Genomic DNA, 24,543 nt, shown 5'->3' with positions numbered 1-24,543 from the left:
GGACACTCCATTAAATGCCAATGTCTGTGTGGTTACTGTATTTTCCTTGTGGGGACACTCCATTAAATGTCAATGGGAAAGGATGGCCTAGGGTGCAACTTCAGTCCTCTGGGTATCACTGAGACCAGAGTGACACCAAGTTACACTGTAACATGTAAGAAAAGAATAATGCAGTAGGCTACAAGAGCGTAGTTGTACAACTTATGGGTCATCCAGGGATGTCATCTTTCTCTAACTCACCTCAGGATTAGGGCCAATTACTGCTCTGTCCAGCTGCTTGAGCAGGGCCTTGCATCAATCAACCAGTTGTCATTTCGTGCCAGGAGCAGGCTGCAAAGGTCCTGGGAGGAATATCAGGGAGGAGGGGCAGAGAATTTCAGAGCACATGTGGCAACTAACTCCTGGATGATGCCATTTTGAGCTATCCCACAAGACTGTGCAGGAAGGAGGGGACAGGGGCAAGGAAGTGATGTGGCACATCTGGATAGGCCAGAGGTGCCGACATGTTGGACACTTCCACCCACACTTAAAAGGTCCTGCACAGGGGAGCGCTCTCTTTCTTGGCTGTGCTTCACTGCTCAACACTGAGACTGCAGACGGCCGTCATGGGCAACTGGAAGGAAGAACCCCCTGACTGCCCCCTGGGGCAGGGACTCAGCCCCTGAAGGACTTCAGGCCCAGCGAGACGCATGCCAGGGCAAGGTAAGCTGGCCCCCCTACCCCTCTGAGGACTAGTTTGGGGAAAGATTGGGCTGCCCAGAAGGAAAGGCTGGTGCAGGGAGTCAGTGAAACTGGTTCCCTATAATCTGGGACCCTTTTAGGCCAGGAGGCCTAAGGAGAGTGCTCCTGGTGGCAGGAGCAAAACAACACCAGAATCACGAAAATCGGCCCTTGGGGGCCTGAGATATCAAGGGGAGAAGGATTGCGGCCTTTGACCTTTCCAGATGCAGTGATGAAGCATGTGGGGCTCCACCTCTGCTCCAGAATGTGCCCCTGGGGTGGGCCAGGGCCCGGGGACTGCCCCAAGAGGAAGAGGAGCTGGGGGAGTTCCGTTGTACTCCCCCTATGGAGGAAGAAGGGACCCGGACCCCATCCCAGGGCCCCGTGAAGCCTAGCCCTTTCAAGGTGATGATGGGGGTGCCATCACACCCCCCCTTGCTGCAGTGGTGTAGGAACCCTGAACCCCATCATGGGGCCACCGGGGCCACCTGCGGCCGAAGTAAAGTTGGGGAGCGCTGTTGCGCTCTGCCTGGAACAAGGTGGAAAGGGGACCCGGACTCCATTGTGGGACCCCGTGAAGAAGGATGAGTTGTGCAGCCCCGCAAAATGGCCGCCAGCTGTGGAAGGGACCACCGGCCAGAGAAGAAGAAGGCGGGGAGCGCCCTCGCTCTCCCTCTGAAGATTGGAACTGGGGCCCCACCAGAAGCCAAGTTAGGGGTGCCAAAGCCCCCCATGAAAATCCCAGGGCCCTATGAGGCGGAGGACGTCGGGGAGTGCTGTTGTGCTCCCCGTGAAGATGAGGAGGGGCCCTGGACCCCATCCTTGGGCCCCAAAGCTGCAGAGGAGGAGAGGGGGAGTGCCACTGCACTCCCCCAGGTTGCCCGTCCGGCTGCAGCCCCTGCACGCGTCTTCCCGCAGGAGCCGGCAGACACCACAGGAAAGGCCAGCTCATGCGGTAGCACACAAAAGTGCTGTCCGTGGGGGGAGCAGGCAGGGGAGGCCAGGGGTGGGCTCCCTGTGCCCCCCTCCAGGGAGGGAGCACTTACCAGGTGTGGGGGTGTCCAGGTGGGACAGTGCACACCCAAGGCAGAACACCAGCTCTGACGGCACTGCGGCTCTCCCCTGCTCAGTGGAGAGCAGTTCATTTAATATGCGCCTGCTCCAGCATGCCTTGCAGGGTCCCAGCCTGGGTCTAGGCCCCTAACCAGCTTGTGATGGCCCCAGGAAGATGGACCCAACACCAAACAAGCGCCCATGGACGGGGGAGCTGCAGGAGCAGTGCAGCCTCCCCCCAACACAGTTTGTTTCCCCACTCTAGGTAGGTAAGAATGGTAACCCCCCAAGGCTTCCAACACCAGGGAAAGCACAAGCTTGTTTGGAATTTTGTTCTGGCTTGTGGGATTACGTCCTCTATGGGTGTAGGATGGTATTGTGCATTGTTAATCAACAATAATCTGAAGAAGAACTTATAATTTGGCAGTCTTCACCACCGACCGATCAGCAGTGAGACCGCTACCATGGCCCTGACCAACGTCTTCGCAATGTTCTGTTTTCCATCAGAAATCAAGACAGACAATGTACCGCCTTTCCACTGTGCAGAATTCAAAGAGTTACTCGACCAGTTTGGGATAACCCATCGACGCATCACCCCACCATGGCCTCAAGTGAATGGGGAGGTCGAACTTTTAATGAGCACCCTTAACAAGGCATTAAGGATCGCCACACTGGAGTCAGCTGATCCTGAAATGAGCCTGCAGTGGTTCCTGCGAGAGTACTGGGGGACTCCCCACTGCACCATACAGCAGACCCTCTCGTCCGTAATGCTGAAAGGATACCATCCCCTTGTGCCCCAGGTGGAAACCAAAGCACCCAGGAGAGGATGCAAGAGACTAATGCACGAGCCAGCCGGAAGCAGCACACACAACATCACCAACTCAACTCAGGCGATTGAGTCATCATCCAAGACCGTAGACCCGGGTGGAAATTCCCAATGCCTTTTGAACCGGGAGTGTGGACAGTCATCTCGATGACCGGCACAATGGTGACAGCCCAAATTAGGGTTGAACAGGTCAGCCGAAACATATTGTGGTTTTGGAAGATCCCCGCTCCCCATAGCCCGCAGATGATCCGCAACCTTGCGATGATGCCTGGGACGCCACTCCTGGGGCGCCAGAGGCAGACAAAACCTGTTGAGATGGCATGAGTCCTCAGCGAAGGGATGAAGCCCCCCAGACCAGAGATGTTTCAGAGGCTCAGGGGGACCCTAGCCATATCCACCCTTGGCACCCTGGACTACATCCTAACCCCCAGCCAAGCCAGCGGCTGAAAGACTATGTTTGTGTGGCAACCAGTTAATGTGTTTCTTTCACTGAAGTTGGAGAGGGATGTAGTGTGCTGACGGGTCACGGTCTAGTCACCCGACAGCACACCGGAAGTATTTGCAATCCCCCTGGGGTCAGGCGTGGCTCGAGGTAATAAATAAATGAGGGAAAGACCGCTGAGGGCTTCTTCTCTGACCAGTGACCCTGATTATGTGACAGTTCATGGTGTAGCCCTGCACGCAGGCCCTCTGCCACATGGGTCTCTACAGAGGGCAGCGGAGGACAGAGTGTGCTTGCAGCTAACCTTTGCAACATTTTTTTCTCACGTTAATAATCTCACAATTCTTATCTACTGTTAAAACGTCCTGTGCTGTCGTCGGTTTCTCAGCCAACCATTAAATCGTTATCTAACTGGTTGGTAGAGGTTTACTGGGCTTTAAGATGGCGAAAGTTAAACAGCCGTTGACCTAAATTTCCACTATGGTGTCTGTGAATCAGAAATGAACATGGAAATGGTGCCTTTTGAGTAAATAAAATCATTGAAAAATTGTGCAGTCTACGAAATTGTGTCTTTTTCAGACCCCAAATGTCTTCTAGGTGTAGAAAATTGCATAAATTGTGACATCTGTGTTCAGAATGATAAAACTTTATTCAGAATTACCACCTAATCAAAAGACTTTCAACAGTTTCTGAACAGATCTGTAAAAATATCCTTGCCTGGCAGTCCTGGCTAAAATGTCCACCGGGTCAGAAAAATCGATGCAATTATTTAACTTCAATGTGATGAGAGAACTACTACTGCCTGGTTTGTAAAGTCTCAAAAGTGTGTACTCTGCTGTCAAAGCATTTGCACCTTCTTCTAATTTATTTAAAATGTACTGACACATTTAAAAATAAAAGTTACAATGACAATGCAGGTAGGTTTGCTAGACTTTATGGGATAATGTCTGGCTTGATGTAAAAATAGAAAAAGAAGTGCAAGATAAATGACTTTAATTTTTAAATGCATGGCAGTATACATTTGTCATTTGCTGACTACTTAAGTTACACAAGCACAAGAATGGGGCCAGATGTATTAAAGGGTTTTGCCCATTCTGTTTCTATGGGAAAATGTGTTTGGACATATGGCCCCTGCATTTATCAAATAAAGTAATTTATCTTGGACTTATTTATCCATTTTTACATCAAAATGGCAGCATCTGTTGTTTTAGTATAATCCATCAATTTAGTCTAATCCATCATTCTCTGTACAGTTTCAGTCTAGCATCTGTACTGAGTGTGCATTGACTTTCACAGGTTGGGGGAGTAGAATTTAATGGTGGGGTTTGTTGTGCACCTGGAAGGGAAAAAGAACAGAACACTAGAATGGAAAAAGAACAGAACACTAGGCGTCATAAATGACCCAAAGATTTCTCACTTTTCTTACTGTCTCCTAGAGATCAAACACAGGCCTCAACGAGGGGGAACCAGGGGTAGCAGCTACACCCTGACTACCTGTAGCTTGTTCTCTGGTCTCCCTGGCACTACCCTTGCTACCCCTAGTCTCAGAGGTCATGAAAGTACCAGAAAGAACAGAACTCAACAAAACCTCTGTTTTCTGTCCTTTTTACACCTTGCTCTTCCCACAACCCCCATCACTAAATTAAAGGCTACATAGACATTAAGGGGTAGACAAAGATCAGCCCTGTGACGTCATGAGTTGTTAAAGGGCATGTGAAATAACTGTTCTTCTACCCCTGCCATTTAAGGGAATTCACCAGTGGCGGCTGCCGCCAATTTAAAGTTGTGGGGCGTTAGGGGAATAATAATTTAAAAAAACAAAGACTTACCTACCGCTGCCGGCCACCTTGGTGCTCCTCTCCTTCTGACATGGGCCACAAGCACAGGCTCTCCACCCAATCCAGACGCTGCTCTCATGCTATACCAAGCATGAGAGCAGCGCAGGGATTGGCCTGAGCGGGCTGGACTGATGCTTATTCTGGCACACAGCTGAGTTGGAGAAATCTACGTGCAATTGTCGGTTTGGTTATCCTAAAATCGCTGGCCAAACTGCCATGCGCACTTACAGTGACCACCACTCTTCCTCCCTGCTGTGGCCTGGCTGCGCCCCGCCCTAGATTCCATTGGCTCAGTCAGATAGTCTAATACAAAATGACAATAACATTGTTTTATTATCATTTTATTCTTCACAGACTGACTATGAGTAAAGGAAAACACTCTTCCGCCATTACAGAGGAGCTGCCCCTGGAATTCACGTGTCTCACCTAAAGGGTTATTTTGCGATGCATTACTGTGGCCTAGGTAGCACAATAGCTCCTGCAGGAATTTGAAACTTGACTGCAATCGGAGACTGCACTAAGGGTCATGGTGGAGGAGTGGACGAGGAGAGACAAGCATGCATGTTGGAAGAGCTGCAACGAACATTGCCACTTTTCGGAACGAGGATGGGAAGGCAAGGGTAGAATTACCAGAATAAAAGACAGACAAAGACCAGTATTGGAATGCTGACATTGGCAAAGAACTTGAGATGAAAACAAAACACAGAAGCCATAGTCACAGAAATGCCTTTTGCTAGGACTGTGCAGTGAGAAACAAACACTTTAGTAGTAGAAAGAAAGATCTTGTTTTTTCTAAATAAAGTCAACCTACAAATGAAATGACCATATTCTCTGAGAGCAAATCCCACCCCCTACTTTTAACCTTCTGTCTCAAACATTCGGTAACGAGGGCTTAAAGGAGACAAGTTGGGGATGGCAGAAGTTTCTGAAGGAGCCATGCCTTTCAACATTTCACAGTTGCAATGATGCTTCTTGTACCGCCATACTGTTGATAATTAGGTTTGGGCCTGATGAAGCAGAAAATGAAGGTTTTACATTTATTAACGCGTAAACGTAGTGTGAAATAATCATGTGTGACTTTAACCGAACTAATAAAGATTGTACGGGGACAAAATGTGCCCTCAGAGTAGTTTGCCATCATTTATAAGCGTGCTTTATATAACGTGGGGTATTAGAATTGCACTAATCCGACATAATCGTAAACGTGTGCTATGATTTGCTTGTTTGAAATGCCTTAGCTTAGCATTACTTTAGTGGAGGCTTTGGCCTAGTGGCCTGGTATCACGGTTTAGATGCTCGTATTTTTCCACTGTGCTAATAAACGTGTATTTTTGCTTGAAGCTGTACTTTTCCACTGAGATCGTTCACATGCTTATCTTAAGGTTTCGTGCCAGCCTGGCATATTTTCTCTTTACTCCAAGGTCGATTTGCAGGTGCGGACAATGGAGGCTCTGAAAGTGAGCTAATTGGTATACAATGTTGCAACTTGCGTACCCATCTCCAAGGATAATGTATGCTTAAGTAAAAGCTTGAGAACTGTCGTTTTTGATTGGACAATTTGAGGCTAACCTATGAACCCTCCAATGGAAGACCCTACTGGATTTGAACTGTTGTCTATAAAAACCAGGTGCACGAGAAGAAGGTGGCCATTACCGCCATTTTGCCCGCGATTACGAACATTTGGACTTCGTAGCTATTATGGCCCACTTCGCTGCGACGCCATTTTGAAAGAGACTTTGATTCTTTCTCTAATCGAGAGAAAGAGACTTTAACGATTCTGGCCCTAGAGACTTTAACTTTGATTTGAGTCCCTTGCATGAAGTAGTAGTTTTACCTTGCCGCCGTGAGGCAATTGCCCCGTCCACCCCTGCCCCTTTGCCCCGTCCCATGCTGATCGAAACGGTACCCATGCTGACCGAAGAACGGTACCTGTGAGACGAAGACTTCCTTGAATGCTGATCGTAATTGGTAAATATGAAAGGAAATTGTAAAATTGCATTGTGTTTCTTTTAGGTAACCAACTGCTGATTTTGATAAGAGCCCTAGTTAGGAGTTTTTCTAAATTAATGTTGCTAAATTGTTTTTGCATGAAGTCCCACATGCCGATGCTAATTTGAGGTTAGACGAGGATTCCATATGTCACACGATGCAATTTGAGATCTTGTTATGCTGACTAAATGTATGCGATTAGTTCATTACAGATTATCGTATTAGTGATTTGCATTGCTATTATCGAATGCCTTGTGATTCAAATGCTACATAGATTGCACTTGTTTCGACGTTATGGACAGCTATTAATGTTCATATATGTTTATCATTTGGTGTTGAGACACATTTATATTGTGCTAGCTTTGTTAATATAGGGAAATAAAATTCACTAACTTTGCAATAAACTGGTGTGATTATTCCTGACTGAAAGGTCAGGGTTCGCCGAAATGTATTCTGGATTAATTGTTAAGTGTTATGTCGATCAAGGTATTGCCTATGTTCGTTATTGATTATTGATTTGATGAAATCGATTGATTAAGAGTACAGAGAGCCCCACTTAGTCAAAAGATTCATCGGCCTAAAGAGCGTCCGAAAACAAGTAAAATCATTACTACGGACCGCTCTATCAATAGATGGTAGCAGAGGACGGTTTCATCTTTTGGGACTCTGTACTCATAGAGTACATGGTGTTGAATTAACGGTTACGCATTTTGAGACCCCACTCGAGAAGTTGAATTAGATTTTTCTTGGATAAAATAGATTGACAGAATGATGATGGGCTAGGTCCACCGCAACTTTCCCGGGATCTCGGAGCTTGCGAATGGAGAGAACGGAGGTGTGGAATCAGCGTTGGTGGTACTAGTGATGGTATGAGTGAAGTTAGGGTTTTGCGCTTGCACAGCTTATTGCCGCAGGGTGTGTGAAAAGGTTGCGAGGGATTTTTTTTTTTCTTTTTTTAGAGGATAGCGGAGGTGCGACTCCGAGTGTAGAAGTAGTGAAGTCGTCGAACTTCATAGAGATAGCGGAGGTGCGACTCCGAGTGTGAGAGTAGGGAAGTCGTCGAACTTCATGTGCGTGTGGCGCTTTGTGCATAAAAAGGTCCACGTGGTTGTTGTTGTTGAGACGGGCCCTGCGAGGTCAAGAGACTCCGGAGTATGTTGATCCATGTTGTGGTCTGGGCGGTTTAGTAGGTTGATCGGGCGTGGTCAACAAGTCGGTACGTGTGTTAGGGAGTGAAAGAAACTTCGACTTCGGGCTTTGACAAGATTCTAAGTGCACTAGAATAGATCATTGACAAGTTGAGAGTAAGTCTGCGGGTCAGATTTGCTTGCGAACGTGGGGACCGAGAAAGACGGAATAGCGGCCGAGGCTAGTGAAAGGTCCCTAAGTTCCTGAAGCGACTGTGTTACCCTTCCTGTAGTAAACCGACAGATCTGTTTTAATTTTTGGTAGCTCGCGATACATGCAAGAAGTTGTTACGAGAGGAGGTGAGTGAAGGAAGACTAGCCGCGAGGCTTTGTCAGCCGCAGTGTGTGTGAGTGTGACGTCACTAGGAGCCGCGCTGGGATAGGTTGGTTGCAGGGAAGGGTCGCGCACGGATTGGACGCAGTCCGTGGGACTCGATTGGAAGGGGAAAGGCAAGTGAAGAGTATTCCGGGAATTAAAGTCACCTATTGATTACAAACTTTGTGAAACAAAAAGACGAAAAATGAAATTCTTTAAAGCATTTAGGAGTGCGATGAAGGGGGAGTCTTACATTAAAGAGAGCGTAGGAGAGGAGACGCCGCCCGAAGGTACACCAGCTTACATTGTAATGGAAGAGAAGGGGGTAGCTCTGTGCCTTTGGCTAAAGCAATGGCACAAGTTGACAGAGAAACATGGGAGTGTAGCGTTCCCGATACATGGGACATTCAATATAAGGATCCTAGAGAATTTGAGATTCACGATGTACGACATGAAGGTGCCTCCAAGGCCAGCCCAGTTTGAGGCTCTAGCGATTTGGGAACTAATGGCCAGACAGCAACAGCAGAAGAAGTTTGAGACCAGGATGAGAAAGGTAGAAAAGACACTAGCGGATGCTAGGTGGGATAATGCACAAAAGGTGTGGAGGTCAGATGTATTGCAGGGGATAAAATTGTTTCCCGCAATTACTAAGGAGGAAGAGGAGACAGGTAAGAAAGCTACCTGTAAGACGGACAGGAAGTGTTCCAAGGATAGAGAGGACGAGGAAAAGTTGAGAAGAGAAGAGGAGTTAGAGGATGAGGAGTTAATAATGCAATTGCTGAACGACCGTCCACCACCTTATGCGGAGAATGGACAAGGTCCAAGTACCAGTTCTGCCCCTCCGGCACCGGTACAGAACAGTGAAACCCAGAGTTCAGGAGCGTCATCGGGATCTAAGGACCCGAGTCTACCATTCACCCCACAGATACCGCAGGTTAGGAGAATATATCCAGATGTGCCCATGTTGAAACCAGCAGAAAATTATCAGCCGCAGATGCCAGGGTACTACAGCAGTGACAACAGTGCAGGAATGACTCTAGAACAAACCGTAAGGGGAGGACAGAATGGTCACAACCCAACATTGACACAAGCTGAATCAACTCAGTTTTTGATGCCCCAAAAGCAGATGCAGGGGGGAAACGTACATGCTCAAATGACGGGGAGTCAGATGGGCATGCCGGCAATGATGACCCATGGTATGGGAATGAACATGCCTCAGAACATGGGAAATGGACAGAACCCAGACGCGATATCACTACCCATTACTGTAGGTCCACCGGTACCTTTGTACAGTCAGCCTAACTTAGGTATGAGCGGTCAGGGACAATTGCTGCAGAGTGGGACAGAAAGGAGGTGCATAGAAAACACCCCAGGGATAACTCCGATAGCGGCTCAGCCAAATGGATCTGGGTCCTTGATGGAGTTTAGTCCCATATGTGCTCAGTCAACACTGGTGAGGTCGAGCCCCCCACTGATAATACCTCTAACATCGAACACTGAAAAGTTGCCGCAACCATCAATGGCAGTCGATGTGAACGCTACGTTGATGGGGGTGAATGCGCAACAGCTGACACAGTGGTTCAACAGTTTAAATTCCACACAAAGTTCAGCCAGTGGGAAAGGAGAAGACTATATGAATAGGGTCAGGTTGAACATGGAAGCACAAGAATTGGTGGAAGGGACTATGGGTGTGAATAGGTTAGAGTCCTACACGGAAGAAGAGCTGAGGTATCTATGTCCCAGGATTACGAAGGAAGTGAACAAGGTACATAAGAGCTTGCAGGAAGCAGCTGACAGAAACGGGGTTGACATAGACAAGATGAAACACTTGAGCAGAAGCTATAGGTTGGATTTTGGGACCACAGATTTTGAACACATGAGGTCAGCAGGCATGAAGGCACACCTTAGAGAATTGCTGCAGAGTGCCCAAGTGTGGAGGTGTCTAGACAAGTGGGAAAGCAGGTGGGTGAAGAGGAAGGAAAAGAGGAGGGACAGTGCTACAGAGCACAATGAGAAAAGACCGCAGAGTAGTGATACAGTAACTATGTTACCAATGAGGGAGACAGCAGGGGGAAAGTTAATACATGTACCATGGCACAGAAGCGACATTCAGTCTTTTACGGATGATTTTCCCAAACTGAGAGAGAAACCGATTGAATGGTATCAGCAGACTGATAGGTTTGTGAAGCTTGCAAAATGTCTCTGGGAAGACCTGAATACTCTCTTTGAGATTGTGGTTCCAGCAGATTTGTGGGAGGATTGCAAAAGAGCGGTAGGTTGGCCGACAAGTGAACCAGAAAGAGACAGGGAGACGGGTGCACCATCACCTATGGTGATGAGCTTGTACTACAAGGTGATTGAGCATTTGAAGACGAAGGTTGCCGCGAAAAACGTAGATTGGCAGAAGATCGATCGAACGGCCCAAGAGGCTAAAGAGTCGATTCATAGTTACTATGAGAGGTTGTTGAAGGCATTTAAGAACTACAGCGGCACGGAAACAATAGAGATGAAGGACATGCTTCATTTTGTGTTCAGATTTGTGGAAGGGCTGAGACCAGAGATAAGTCAGATGATAAAGTCGCATTTGATTTGTTGGCAGTCGAAACCGATTGATGAGGTGTTGAATTATGCGAAATACTGTAGCGACGAAATTGAAGTGAAACAGAAAAGGTTGAAAGAGAAGGTGATGATGATGCAGCTTAAGGCAGCTCAGACAGGTTTGCAAGGTTTGCAAGGGATGCAAGGGTTCCAACAGCAGGTATCGCAACAGCAGCCGCAGTTGCAGGGAAACATGGCGTTTCAGCCACAGGCCAGAGGCAGAGGCAGAGGAAGTTTTGTGAATAATGGTCCGGATTTGAACACTGTTGTGACGGGTGTGCAGGCAATGAAGAAGGTGATGCCATGTCACGTGTGCGGAATTGTCGGTCATTGGAAACGCGAGTGCCCGATGGTGGTGCAGGAAGGTGTAGGTGTAGGTGCAGGTGTTGGTCAGCAAAACAATGATGTCAATGCATTACAGACAATGAGGGGACCGAAAATGAGAGGTCCAAGCCCAAATTTTCAGACCGTAAATCAGTTGCAGGGATTGCAACCTATGCAGCCGCAGCAGATGCAGATGCCTCGTATGCAGATGACGCAAATGCAGCCAATGCAACAGCAGTTACCCATGGTACCTAATCAGCAAATGCAAATACCCTTGGCACCAATGAGTCAGCAGCAAGTGATGGTTCCTCCACAGGTCTCGGGTCAGGTAATGAGTACAAATGGCACCGTACAACAGTTCCCACTACACAGTGAGAGTGGAATAAACAATGTATGGGAGAGTGAAAGTTCAGAAGAAGAAGGAGATTGTGTGCTTGCAGCATCCTTGGAAGTTGATCAAAGGGGTCCGTACGTAGAGGGAAGAGTAATGGGTCATCGTGTCTCATTCTTGGTTGACACGGGAGCCACACGTTCAACTGTTAAGAGTAGTGAAGTACCAAATTTGCCACTCTCAGGGAGGACAGTTCAAGTGGTGGGAGTAGCAAACAGACATCTGACGAACCCAATTACAGATCCGGTACCAGTCAGCATCGGTAACTATCAAGGGGTACATCAGTTTGTGGTATGTGACTCAAGCCCGATAGCACTATTAGGGAGAGACCTATTGTGCAAATTGGGTTGTTCGATCATGTGTTCGAACGAAGGAATAACAATACAGACGAGCAGTGATGGGGAAGAAGAGGACAGTGTAGAGGGGGATGAGATGGAAACTGTAGATGAAGAATATCCTCTGATTTGTCTTTTCCCGATGATAACTGAAGAAGATATTCCAGCCGAATTACGGGAGACAGTCGGAAAGGAAGTGTGGGACATGACAGGGAAAGAGGTTGGATTGATGAAAGGAGTGGAACCAGTGAAAGTGACTGTAAAGCCCAATGCAATCTTTCCCCAGACCCCACAATACCACATGGCACAAGACACCCTCATGAAAGTTGCCCAACTTATTGACGAATTTGTAAAACAGGGGGTACTGAAAGAAGTGTTGAGCAGTCCATGTAATTCACCAATAATGGGACTAATAAAGCCGAGTGGAAAGGTCCGACTCGTGCAGGACTTGAGGAAAATAAATGACATCATAGTCAAATGCTGCCCAGTAGTACCGAATCCAGCTGTGATAATGTTCCAGATCGCTTGCGATGCTGAGTGGTTCTCAGTCATCGATTTGTCACAAGCGTTCTTCTCGGTGCCTCTTCATGAGGACAGCCAATTCCTCTTTTGTTTCAAATTCCTAGACAGAGTATACAGTTGGTGTCGAATTCCTCAAGGGTTTTCTGAGTCACCGTCAATATTCAATCAGATTCTAAAGAAAGATTTGGAAGCATTAGAATTGCCATTCGAGTCAACCCTAGTACAGTACATTGATGACTTACTGGTTGCATCAAAGACAGAAAGTGGCTGCACAGCCGATACCATTGCTCTGTTGAACCATTTAGGGAGGAATGGACATAAGGTATCTCCTTCCAAATTACAGTTCTGTCAGAAGAAAGTGAAATACTTGGGTCACCAAATAGAGAAAGGGTCATGGAGAATAATGAAGGAAAGAATTACAAGCGTACTTCAAATGAGTCCACCAAAGACAAGGAGGGAGGTGAGGAAGTTTTTGGGAATGGTGGGCTACTGTCGCCAGTGGATTCCCAACTTCTCGACTCTAGCAAAGCCTTTACTGAAACTGACCCAGAAGGATGCCTTGGATCAAATTGAACTGAAAGGAGATGAGATGGATGCTTTTGTTGAATTGAAAGAATGCATGTGTAGGGCTCCAGCTCTAGGTATGCCTGACTACACAAAGCCTTTCACGTTGTTTTGCCACGAACGTGATGCATGTTCTTTGTCTGTCTTTACTCAAGCCCATGGTGGCGTAAACAGACCAGTAGCGTATTTTTCAGCTACTTTGGATCCGGTCGCAGCAGCACTCCCAGGGTGTTTGCGCGCCGTAGCAGCAGTTGGTATCAGCCTCACTCAGAGTGAAGGAATAGTGATGGGACACCCAGTAACAGTCATGGTCCCTCACTCAGTTGAGATACTTTTGACCCGCTCCCGAACGCAGCACATGACTGGAGCAAGACTCACAAGGTATGAAACAATAATTCTGGGCTCACCGAATGTGCAGCTGAAAAGGTGCACTACGTTGAATCCAGCAACCTTGCTTCCTGGAGAAAATGCTGAAATTGAGAACGCTGAAGACGTCGAGCATGACTGCCTTCAGGTGACTGAATTTTGCACAAAACCCCGACCGGACATTAAAGATACTAAGCTTGATGAAAATGACCAAATTCTTTTTGTTGATGGTTCATGTCTAAGAGACGGGATGGGGATTTTGAAAGCAGGATATGCTGTATGTACTGTAACAGGGGTCTTGGAAGCGGGGTGGCTTCAAGGAGTCTATTCTGCACAAGTAGCAGAACTTGTAGCCCTTACCAGAGCATGTCAACTGTCTGCATTGATGAAAGTCACCATTTACACTGATAGTCAATACGGGTTTGGGATTGTGCATGACTTTGGACAACTGTGGTCACAGAGAGGTTTTCTGACTTCTTCAGGATCCCCAGTGAAGAACGGGGAGAGGATAAGGGAATTGTTACACGCCATTCAATCACCAGCCGAAGTTGCAGTGGTAAAGTGCAGTGCTCATACAAAAGGACAGGACTATGTTTCTCTGGGAAATGCATATGCGGATCAAGTCGCAAGATTTTGTGCCTTGAATTGTATATTACTCAGAGATGAATGGAATTCGATAAGTGAGCCAGAACTCGAACCAGCTGAAGCATTTGCCTTGAAGGTCGTAGATACAATAGATTAATTAAAAGCATTACAAAATAATGTCAGGGAGGATGAAAGAGATTCCTGGATTAAATCACAATGTATAAAGAGACAAGACGAGTTATGGGTTTCACATGAGGGAAAATTTGTTTTGCCAAATAGTCTCTTATCACAGCTTGCGCGGTTCTATCATGGGCAAGCTCACCTAGGGAGAGATGCCATGATAAGATTGTTCAAAATTGATTGGTTTAACCCCAGATTTCGTCAAGCTGCAGAAGCAGTTTGCCATCGATGTGTCACTTGCCAGCAGATGAACCCAGGAAAGGGAACAGTTGTGAACGCGAGCCACATTGGTAGGGCAAGCGGGCCTTTTAGTCGTATGCAGATGGACTTCATTGAGATGCCTGTGCAGGGAGGTCTGAAGTACGTGTTGGTGATTGTGTGCATTTTTAGTCATTGGATTGAGGCATACCCAACACGTAGAAATGACAGCCTTACAGTTGCAAAGCTATTGTTGAGAGAGTTAATACCACGTTTCGGATTCCCGATCTCTTTAGAATCAGATAGGGGAAGTCACTTCAATAACGAGGTGATAAAATTACTTTGCGAAGCGCTGAACATTGAGCAAAAGCTGCACTGTAGCTATCGCCCTGAAGCCTCAGGACTGGTGGAGCAGATGAATGGTACACTGAAATTGAGAATGGCGAAAATATGTGCATCGACAAATTTGAAATGGCCTGACGCATTGCCCTTAGTGCTAATGTCAATGAGAAACACCCCTGATAGAAAGACTGGACTGTCTCCGCATGAAATTCTCATGGGCAGGGCTATGAGACTTCCTGCAGTTCCCGCAAACGCGCTTTTGAATATTACAGATGATATGGTGTTAGACTAATGCAAGGGTCTGGCTGACGTGGTTCGCTCTTTCTCTCACCAGGTGGAAGCGACCACCTTGCCACCGATCCAAGGTCCAGGACACGCACTGAAAGCAGGTGACTGGGTCGTGGTAAAGAAGCACGTGAGAAAGTCGTGTCTGGAACCCCGTTGGAAAGGCCCTTTCCAAGTGATCCTGACGACAACTACCGCTGTGAAGTGTGCGGGGGTTCCCAACTGGATTCACGCCAGTCACACAAAGAAAGTGTTGTGTCCCACAGAGGAGGAAGTTGAAGTGCTGAAACTGCCAGTATCTGACAAAACAGTGCTGAGTGCTGAGACAGAGCAAAACCGAACTGAAAGCGAACAGGCAGAAGCAGGAGAGAAAGAGATATTCTCTGAAGACGAAGAGACCAACTTGCTTGGGGGAGACCAAGGAGAAAGTTCAGACAGCGACGAAGCAGCTGAAGGTGACAGAGAACCTGAAGCAGCTGAGGGTAGCAAAGAGCCTGAAGCAGCTGAAGGTGACAAAGAACCTGAAGCAGCTGAAAGTGATAAAGAGCCTGACGAAAGTAACAGTGACGAAGGGCTCGAAAAAGGTGAAAAAGCAGGAGAGCCTGATCAGAGGAGGGCTTTCCCAGAAGCAGACGATACAGAAAAAGAAAAAGGGAACGTGATTGATTCCCCAGAAGGAGGGGACAAGTCAGAACTGAACGAAACAGTTCAAGCTTCCGCAGAAAACATCGCAGGTCCATCAAATGGACATGGTGCAAAGAGAAGACTAAGTATATCACCAATAAAACAAAGGACTGAAGAAAGTTTGAACGAGGGAGGAAGGCCAAAAGTGAAAGAGAAAAGAAAAGAAGTAATTGTCGGGGCGTCATCCCCGAGTGAAGAAAGAGACTCGACAAAAGAGGAAAGTACCAGCGAAGCAGAATCAAAAAGAGAAGCAAAATTGAAAAGGAAAAGGATACCAAACAGGAGATATTCCGGTCCTGAATGGGCATATGTAGTCAATGACGATTGGACTGACGAGTTTGTATCTCTAAGCATCGAGAACGAAGAAGAAGAAGAGATACCAATAGAAAAGAAAAGTTTTATAGACTCTGTCGATTGAAAGAGTAATAAATGATATTGCTTGCTACAATCTAACGTGAAACAAACAACCAGCTGAGACATTGCTAAACCGGATGAGACTTGCTGAACTGATAAAGACTGAGTTATTGCCGAATTGAGACAAATGCTGCTAACCGATAAGTGACTGGCCTTTTGAAGAAGACGGTGTGAACATTGCGCTCGTTCAGCTTTGTAACTGAATTGCTAAATAGTTTTATTTTATAGGTGCTTCCAGCTCTCTGATTCTATATAGATCATGACGCAAAACAATAGAAAGAAATATTGTAAATATGTGTGTATAGGCTTGGTAATTACATGTGTACTAATAATAATGGCAATTGTGCTTGGAATGCATGGAAAGGGTGAGAATGAGAATATTGAGGCTTCTACTTTTGCTCCTGTTACTGTCACTGAACTAACCGCATTGAAAAGATTAGAAATAGATGAGAGGCTCTTGCATGATAGGAAGGAGCTTTCGTATAACGTTTTCTATCGCTTGCTAACAGAATATGTTGAGACTATGGATGCGAAGGATTGTTACGTGTGTACACAGATACCGACATCAGTAAAGGAAGGGGTGACTTATCACCACATGCCACTTACATACGGGATTACGTGTAGTATAGTAATGTCTAGGTTTTATGGTCAAACTAACATACAGTATTTTTACTCAAATTATGATGTTACCTTTGCATATGTTCCTATAATAGCGCAGCTAAGCCAGATTGCTAAAGATTGGGATGCTAAAATAATGAGGGAATTTTTCGAGCCAATGCAACCTTTTGAAACGGCTCACGCTCATAGGGAAAATCTTACCTGCTCACTCTCTGCAGTAGAAATAAGCTTTTTAGATCGCACAGATGATAGAAGGGCACAAATGAAGGCGAAATTAGAAAAAGAGCTACATAAGAGGACTTCAGTAGATAATTATGATTTTGCTGCAATAAAGACACAAGGAAAAATAGCTTTAGATGCTTGGCATGTAGGGAAATTTTGTATATATCGAGGAGAATCCTATTATGACAATATTTTTGTAGGAGCAAGTGAGTGTAAACATACGTTTATTTTTAAGGCCAAATGGACATTCATGATGAACGGACTTGACCCTGTCATTCCAGGTGTATATTACATTTGTGGGTATAATGCCTATTATCGTCTTCCAAAGGGGTGGTGGGGGAGATGTTATTTGGGTATAGTGTTCCCAAAGGTTTATCAACTGGATGACCTATCGATGATTCAAAAGACACCTGGATCCCATCGTATCCAGAAAAGAGAGACCGCAGCTGCTGTGGTAGGAGATATATTTGGAGCCATGATTCCTTCGTTGGGAGTTGTGCTGAATTCCATCAAAATAAGAAAGTTGTCTACTATAGTGGATAACATGTTGACGAAGTTTTCAGGTGCTATAATCCTGATAGATGCTGAACTTGCAGCGGAAAGAGCTATGACTCTTCAAAATAGGCTTGCTTTAGACATTCTTTTAGCAAAGGATGGTGGCGTTTGCAAAATGCTTGGTGCCCGACACTGTTGTACTTATATTCCTGACAATAGTGTGAAAATTAAAACTATGCTTGCTAATCTAACAAAAGAAAGTGCAGATTTGAAGGAACTGAAAGAACCAGGAGTGTGGGAGAAGGTTGGAAAAGGACTTGCTTCAGTGGGACATTGGATTGGGGGAATTTGGAATGGGATATTGCTGAAAATAATAGAGGGGATATTAATAGTAATAATTTGCATATTTGGAATTTGGGGAATAAAAAGGGGAATAATAATGATTATGGAAAGAATTAAAAGAAGAAAAGAAGAGAAAATTATGAAAAGAATGGCAGAAGAATACAAGGCGCAAACTAGGGGAATTAAAAGGAAAAGAGAACTGACAGAATTTTAATGGAATAAAATTTGTGGGCATGATTTGGTGTGATGACTAGTAGTCATCAGAGGAGGGATTGATGAAGCAGAAAATGAAGGTTTTACATTTATTAACGCGTAAACGTAGTGTGAAATAATCATGAGTGACTTTAACCGAACTAATAAAGATTGTACGGGGACAAAATGTGCCCTCAGAGTAGTTTGCCATCATTTATAAGCGTGCTTTATATAACGTGGTGTATTAGAATTGCACTAATCCGACATAATCGTAAACGTGTGCTATGATTTGCTTGTTTGAAATGCCTTAGCTTAGCATTACTTTAGTGGAGGCTTTGGCCTAGTGGCCTGGTCTCACGGTTTAGATGCTCGTATTTTTCCACTGTGCTAATAAACGTGTATTTTTGCTTGAAGCTGTACTTTTCCACTGAGATCGTTCACATGCTTATCTTAAGGTTTCGTGCCAGCCTGGCATATTTTCTCTTTACTCCAAGGTCGATTTGCAGGTGCGGACAACGGAGGCTCTGAAAGTGAGCTAATTGGTATACAATGTTGCAACTTGCGTACCCATCTCCAAGGATAATGTATGCTTAAGTAAAAGCTTGAGAACTGTCGTTTTTGATTGGACAATTTGAGGCTAACCTATGAACCCTCCAATGGAAGACCCTACTGGATTTGAACTGTTGTCTATAAAAACCAGGTGCACGAGAAGAAGGTGGCCATTACCGCCATTTTGCCCGCGATTACGAACATTTGGACTTCGTAGCTATTATGGCCCACTTCGCTGCGACGCCATTTTGAAAGAGACTTTGATTCTTTCTCTAATCGAGAGAAAGAGACTTTAACGATTCTGGCCCTAGAGACTTTAACTTTGATTTGAGTCCCTTGCATGAAGTAGTAGTTTTACCTTGCCGCCGTGAGGCAATTGCCCCGTCCACCCCTGCCCCTTTGCCCCGTCCCATGCTGATCGAAACGGTACCCATGCTGACCGAAGAACGGTACCTGTGAAACGAAGACTTCCTTGAATGCTGATCGTAATTGGTAAATATGAAAGGAAATTGTAAAATTGCATTGTGTTTCTTTTAGGTAACCAACTGCTGATTTTGATAAGAGCCCTAGTTAGGAGTTTTTCTAAATTAATGTTGCTAAATTGTTTTTGCATGAAGTCCCACATGCCGATGCTAATTTGAGGTTAGACGAGGATTCCATATGTCACACGATGCAATTTGAGATCTTGTTATGCTGACTAAATGTATGCGATTAGTTCATTACAGATTATCGTATTAGTGCTTTGCATTGCTATTATCGAATGCCTTGTGATTCAAATGCTACATAGATTGCACTTGTTTCGACGTTATGGACAGCTATTAATGTTCATTTATGTTTATCATTTGGTGTTGAGACACATTTATATTGTGCTAGCTTTGTTAATATAGGGAAATAAAATTCACTAACTTTGCAATAAACTGGTGTGATTATTCCTGACTGAAAGGTCAGGGTTCGCCGAAATGTATTCTGGATTAATTGTTAAGTGTTATGTCGATCAAGGTATTGCCTATGTTCGTTATTGATTATTGATTTGATGAAATCGATTGATTAAGAGTACAGAGAGCCCCACTTAGTCAAAAGATTCATCGGCCTAAAGAGCGTCCGAAAACAAGTAAAATCATTACTACGGACCGCTCTATCAGGCCCACCGTGTCAAGGTTACTCAAAGAGCTTGGCAAAGGAAGTAGAGCACAGGGCTAGATGTACTAAAAGAATGGTCACCAAAAAGAGGTCATAAATTACACACTGACTTTTTTTCTGCCAGAATTTAATTTTAAAATGTGACCTTTATACTAATAAGGTGCAGCACAAAATCTGCAATTTCCAGGGTGTTGCAGAATTACTTGCCTAATGAATATTAATTAGGCGGTCACTATTTGCGACCCCTTATGTCTGTCAATAAGCACAGGGAGGGTGATCTGCAATTCCAAATTGGAAACTCTTTTTGTTTCATAACTTAGCACATGATGTTTGATAAAATAAAAATTATTCCTTGAGAAAACATCAGGGGAAGCAGGCGGCAGTGCTGCCCTGGACCCTACCTGTTCCCCACAAGACTGGCGACATGATACAGAAAGGCGAAGGTGTCCTGAACCTTTGCAAATTAGTTACCACCAAACTCAGAGGTCACTTATCATTGATATGTGATTTAACTATCACCTCCAACCACCGATACGTTCATTGCTGATTTGGAAATAACAGGGGCACACCTTCTCATACATGCAGTTCGGAAAGGATCCCTAAAGCCCTTCACGAGTCAGCCAGAATTTGCAACTCGTAAAAGAGCTTTTGTACTTTAGGAAAACCCCTTTAACGGACACAGATCTTGTGACTGTGTGTGCCGCCGGGTTTGCATTCACAGAAGGGCTCTGGAGAATTAGCCTGTATGGAGCACACAGAAAATATTGAGGACAGATATGAAAAGAAGTGAGTCAGGTATAACTGAGGGACGAGGGGAGCACAGGAGGGAGCAGAAACGGCAGCGAACAGAGAAAGGAAGGGTAAGGTGGTTGAGAAGAACTGGTTGATAAAAGAAGGCACGGGGGGAAAACAGTGGGGTTGGGAAAGTTCTTAATTTAAGCTGGTGGTTTCCGGTGCGGGGCACCGGCACTTACTTTTAAGGGCCATGGCTTATTCTTCTGCCTTAAGCATTTAGGGCCAGATGTAGAAAGCGTTTTGCATGGCGCAAACTGCGAAATTCGCAGTTTGCGCCATGCAAAACGCGCATTGCGATGCACTATCCCATTTTGCGAGTCGGTACCAACTCGCAAAATGGGAATGCGACTCGCAAATAGGAAGGGGTGTTGCCCCTTCCTATTTGCGACTCGCACCACAATGCAGAATTGCTTTGTGACCGCGAAAGCGGGCGCAAAGCAATTCGCAGTTAACACCCACTTGAAGTGGGTGCTAACTCATTCGCAAAAGGGAAGGGGTCCCAAGGGGACCCCTTCCCTTTTGTGAATGTCGCAAAAAATATTTTTTCGGGGCAGGCAGTAGTCCAATGGACCACTGCCTACTTTTTTCTTTTGTATTGCAACTCGTTTTCCTTTAAGGAAAACGGGCTGCTAATGCAAAAATAAAAAAACTGCTTTATTAAAAAGCAGTCACAGACATGGTGGTCTGCTGTCTCCAGCAGGCCACCATCCCTGTGAGTGCAGTGAATCGCAAGGGGGTCGCAAATTGCGACCCACCTCATTAACATTAATGAGGTGGGTCTTTGCAACCCCCTTGCGATTCGCAGAAGGTGTCTGAGACACCATTCTGCATATGGTTTTGCGACTCGGAAATTGCGAGTCGCACTGATTCGCAATTTCCGAGTCACAAAATCTATTCTACCTACATCTGGCCCTTACTGCGAGCAAACGACTCATGTGGGAAAGACGGAGGACGAGAAAGACGGAAAAGCGTCACAAAGGGAGAAAGCAGAAAGCTGCATGAATGAGCTGAAGGGGTAGGAGTGGCTGTAAATAGATTAAAGAGGCCCACCATAGCTTCAGGATTACGCTGCCTCAGTATTCCCTGCGTGCACATTTAAGTGAGCAGCCGCATGTTTCAGAGGAGGGCTTTGGGCACCAGCACGTTTTATCTACAAATTGAGCACTGTGTTGGGGTGCATTGCACACTTAAGAAAGAGGAGAGCATAACAGCTGAGTGAAAAGGGTGGTGTGAAGCAGGAAGCAGAAACCTCTGAGGGGTGAAGAGCTTAAAGGCATCAGAAGTAAAAGCAGCTTGGTCATTGAAAGTGCACGCAGAAAGAACAGAAGCTGTTGATGGGATAGAGGAGGTAAAACAAAAAGGTGTTAACTATATGTAAGAGAACAACAGGAGCAGAGAAAATTGAAGGAGGGAGATCAAATTTAGGGGTCACTTAACACAACTTCATTCCTATGAAGGACCCATGAAAATCAGTACAGTCAGTCCAAACAATATGCTCAATACCAGATCTTGAGACATTATTGAACACTAAACTGATACTAAGGACATTTCAGCGAGGATTGGCAAAGGAAAAAAGGCCTGGCTATTTATTGATGAAGTTATTTCATAATTGATTGGTTAGTTTGTGTGGTATTTGATGGATGGATGGACGGATGAACCGATGGATGGATGGACGGATGGACTCATGGAAAGATGGATGGATGGTTGGATGGATGGACGGACTGACGGATGGACCGATGGATGGATGGACGGATGGACCGATGGATGGATGGACGGATGGAAAGATGGGATATAATATAATATATAATATAATATAATTTCTCTATATTGTTCTGTATATTTTTCCTCATTGCAGGCACCTTCTGATGTCAGAGCCCACCTGTATTTATAACATTACACACCTAGGCCCAGAATATTTACAAAAAAGTGGTGCAGCACGGCAACAAAATTTGCGTTGAGGGGTGTGATTGTTTATGTGCAGGAAGGTGTCTCTTCCTGCACATGAACAAGATACAATAGCAATTTGGCACTTCTATGTGTCTGCAGGATGCAGCACACATAGAAGTACCAAATCGTCATTTTTGAATGATTGTTTATATGGAGGAAGGAACGCCTTCCTCCACATAAACAATCATTCATGGCTTTTAGCTCTTTGTATGTGTGCTGCAGAATGCAGCACACATAGAAACAGCAGAAACGATGAGGAATAAAAGTATTCCTCCTCGTTGCACCATGCTAAAACCACCCCCTGTGGGGGTGTTAGTTTTTGGCACTGCCACAGATTTATGATTTTTCATAAATCTGAGGCAGCGTCAAAAGCAATGGGTGTTGAGGTGGAACGCCCACAGCAACACCCATTGCATGCCCCACTGCCACAGAAAACTGTATTGGAGGGGCTCATATTTACAAGGAGGCATTAAGCCACAGAAAGTGGCTTAACGCCTCCTTGAAAATATGGTGCAGTGAATAGCACCACTGGAGCGTCACTAAACGTGCTGCGCTGGAGGCACTAGGGCCTTGTAAATCTGGGCCCTAGTTCCTTTTTACAAGCTATTTGTGATGTCACAGGCTTCAAGAACACGGTGGCCTTCTCTCAACATGAAGGAAGTTGGTGCATTGGAGCCCACATACAGTGCATGCTTAAAGCAGTTTGTAAAACAAACAGTCACATTGTAAGGCTCACAGAAACAATGCTTGAGGACTCGCCTTCCAGCTTCCATTATTTTGTGTAGATTGCATGGAAAACAGACTCTCTGCATCAGCCTGTGGTACTCAGCACTGCTACTCTTTCGCGGTTGAAGGGTAGATGAGTAGCAAATGGACTCACTTACTTGCTCCTTTCCCCTTAACATGCGCTACTATTTGTTTGTATTGCACAAATACTTTAGCCATTGCTTCTTTAGATAAGCCTGACTGCTCTGTGCCAAGCTACCAGAGGGTTAGCACAGGCTATTTTATAATGTGTATCTGACTTACCCTGACTAGAGTGCTGGTCCCTATTTGGACTTGGTGCATCCCCCTGCCCACTAAAGACCTAATTTAAAAAAAACACATTAGTGACAATTTGACAAGGGGGATCTGTTCCATTCACCACAGGCATATTAGTATATATTATATTTTCATTTAATAATTTGAATTTTAGCTGCTATTGTGATTGTAAGTGCCACCATTTTTGTTTCCTTCCAGTTGTTTTCATCATGAGACACCACATTCACTTCCCAAACAGAATGAAGGTCTTTCAAATTGTCCAGGGTGTTGGTAACTAAACAAGCAACACATATGTAACGAATTAGACTATTATATGGGATGGACCACTGCCCACCTCAAGGAATAATCACACCTCTTATTAGGGTGAACCCCCAAAGTCACTAAATTAACTTGAGCTCAACACCCTGATAGCTATGGCACATATTAGACAGCCCTTTGCAGACATGCTTAATGTAAGGTTTTGTGTAAAGTAGTTATGCAGTACCAAAACAGTATACAACCAATTTGTAAAGAAATTAAAATCCCAAACTGAACTAGAAAATTGAATAAAATGCAATAAACAAAAGGATGCCAAAACGACTAAAATTCAATAAAGAGAACCATAGATTTGATAAGTAAAAATAGCTTTAAAAAGCACAAAGTGACAATGCTACTCAGTGGTTGCAGTACAGTGGGAACTAGGCATGATTTGAGGCTGACCACAAAGGAGCAAATGTTTTGCAAAGGTTCCAGACCTTCTGGTGCCCAAACAACCACAGCAGTACATGTCTAAGGTTGCCAGTACCTGAAGGGAAGGCCCTTACAAATTCCTAGGATAGCAAGCAGATACCAACAGCAAAGTCCATTCTGTATACGGTCACCACAGGTCACCTGGGCAGTTTTGGAAAATGGTCTCTTGAATTTTGTTGTGTCTCTTCAGACACTCAGAGGTCAACCAACTGACCGCTGTAGTCCATCCTTGTCCTGGGTATAAGAAGGAGGAGCAGATCCAATCTTTCAGGGCTCCTCTAAGTCACAGACAGCAGGTCAAGACCTTTTCTGTC

Source organism: Pleurodeles waltl, chromosome 4_1 (genome assembly GCF_031143425.1).
Source record: "Pleurodeles waltl isolate 20211129_DDA chromosome 4_1, aPleWal1.hap1.20221129, whole genome shotgun sequence".
Lineage (NCBI taxonomy): Eukaryota > Metazoa > Chordata > Amphibia > Caudata > Salamandridae > Pleurodeles > Pleurodeles waltl.
The sequence above is the reverse complement of the archived record's forward strand: the minus strand, read 5'-3'. Positions refer to the sequence as shown.